This window comes from Pogona vitticeps, chromosome 6 (genome assembly GCF_051106095.1).
Source record: "Pogona vitticeps strain Pit_001003342236 chromosome 6, PviZW2.1, whole genome shotgun sequence".
Taxonomy (NCBI): domain Eukaryota; kingdom Metazoa; phylum Chordata; class Lepidosauria; order Squamata; family Agamidae; genus Pogona; species Pogona vitticeps.
The window spans coordinates 18,553,911-18,556,588 of NC_135788.1; positions in this window are offsets into that span (position 1 = coordinate 18,553,911).

Here is a 2,678-nt window from a genome sequence, read left to right on the forward strand (position 1 = left end):
TCGGGTCCGTATGATTTTTGACTATTCCCAAGGATTTTCTCTTTTTCCACCCACCCCACAGTTGTTGCTGTGGAAGTTCCTGTGTGTATCTTTAGTTTTGGAAGTTGTGTATGGATAATGCCTTATGGTGGCACTGCACGTTCAGGCTAATAGTTTGTCCTTAAGAAGGCCCTTGTTTCAACTCTTCATCCCAGGCTCCATATTAGTAGTACTAATAGCATTAAATCTCTGTCAGTGGTATGTGTTTACTCCGCACTACAATATCAAAGGTGACTCCTGGCATTTAAAATTGTTATGGGGATTTCCGATGGACTGAGGCATGCTGGAGTATCATGCTGTGTTTGTGTTTATGTGGAACATATGGTATGTGAAAGTTATTTGCTGCCTGTAAGCTGGTGACATAGACATGTCCTCGATGTCATTATTTTCTGCCATGGATGTACTCTCTTAATGTGTCGGAAATCATATTGCAGTTTAATTGTTGTGAATGTCTTCCTGAGAAGTGGTAGTTAATACTTAAAACAGTGGTAGTTTAAGAGGGCATCCTTTAATCCCTTGTCCTGTCCTTGGTTTACCCTGCTGCTTGATATAAAAGTACCACATGGTGTTATGATGGTGTTAGATTATTTATGTGGTAAGAGTTCTTTCTAACATCTCAACATAGCTGGGTAAATATTTTTTTAGTGGAGAACTGTGATGGGTTAGGTTTATGTTATGTAGTATAAGCACGTTTTTCAAAGATACAGTACTTACAAATGATTATAAAGGATGGAATCTATACCTCTGCACACTTTTTCTACAGAAATACTACTATTCAAAAGTGAATGCAAACTGATAGCCAGGAAAGAGAATTCTTCTGCAACTGAGAATTATATTTCAGTGGTCTTTACTCTGTGTGTAAGATGAGGGACCAGGCATTATTCATATAATCCACCTACCATTCAAATGGTAAACTATAATGAATTCTTGGGAGTTGAGGCATACAAAATATGTAAAATGATAACATTTCTTTGAATTAGCTCCTCTCTTTAAGAATATGCAAGCTTTCAGTTTTATTGAAATGTTTGGTTGGGTTTCCACATTTGATAGTGGAAATGGAATTTTCATACCCTATCTTGAAACATCCTGTATACTGTAGTTTCAACAACAAAAACAAAACACTTTACACTGTGTACCTCATTGTCTGGGGCACATAAAGCATGACATCTTCCTGCCACATTAGAGCCATACACTCATGCCACAGTCATTGTTTAGTGTGGTTCCTCAATATGACATAAATTTATCTAAGAGATAAATCAGTTGTTACATTTTTTAAAATGTAGTCTATTTGGAGGAACATAAATTTTGCTAACAATGACAGTCAGAATCGTATTGCTTGTCTCAACTAGAGTAGTGTTGTGGGTGTATATGCCATCACGTTGGAACTGACTTGCAGAGACCCTGATAGGGCTTTCAAGGTAAGTAAGATCTGAATGGTTCTACCAGTTCTACTCCCCTCCCCAGTGAATTTCCATGACTGAGTGGGGATTCAAACAAATATCTCGCAGTCCATCACTCTGCCCACTGAGCATCCAGATAGAGTAGATCCACTAAATTCATGTGATTTACATCAGTGTTGACTTGCCATTCAATAATTTATTCAGTGGTTCTTCTTGGGATTGGCAGCAGGATTCTGATCTCTACATTTTAACTGAACAACTGCTAATTAAGTGACGGAACTGATTTGAGACTCCTCCATGGTTTATAATAAAGTTTAATATATTTTTGAACTTTTTTTGATGATGTTTATGCCACAAGTGAAAGTATGGTTTGGGAACATGGTTTGTCTTAACAAATAATAATGCAATTTGTTTGTTGCCTTATTTTAACAACAATAAAGATTCTGAGCATCTTACAGATAAAATACAAAACCCCTTAATATTAATGTTAATATAAATTGGCTCATCTCAGGAACAAATTATAGGAATAATAATAGTTTGTCCTTTTTTTGGAGAAGGACATCTCCATCAAACTCAGATGCACGATTTAGGTGAAAAAACAAGAAGTGAGCAATTAAAGGTGAGCAGTGACATGTCAATGGATGTGCAAATGACTGATTAGTCCAATACAAACCTGGAAGATACAGAAGCAGTGGGGACAGGTTAGTTAGTTCTGGGTTTGTTGGGTTGTTGAGATGTAACATCCTTGCTTTCTCACTTTTCCTTTGTGCGTCCTTGATTTTTCTATTTCATATTCTTTAGCCCTTTAACTGTGTTTTGCAAAGCCCTTCAGTTTTAGGCGAGACCTCCCCAATTTACATGGTTACTATTACATAATTTCAATATTGTCTTCAATGTGTTCTTGAATCATTTCTTTTGTCCATCATGCATTGAAACACTTGCAACAAGCAATAAACATTTAGCCTAAGGCCAATAATTTAAGGCAGCCATATCCCATCAAATTGCTAATAGTACATAAGTGTCACTCTTTTCAGGGACTATATTTCCAGAAGGGCCTCAGATTGTTATTTCTGGGTGTAGCTAGGTTCATGACAGGAGAGGTATTCTCTCAATTCTTATTCGTAAGTCTCTATGGTTTAAACCCAACACCCTGAATTTGACATGGAAATGTATTGGCAGTTAATATGACTATGCCAGAATAGTTTTTATATCATCAGATCTCCTGGTGTCTATGATCAG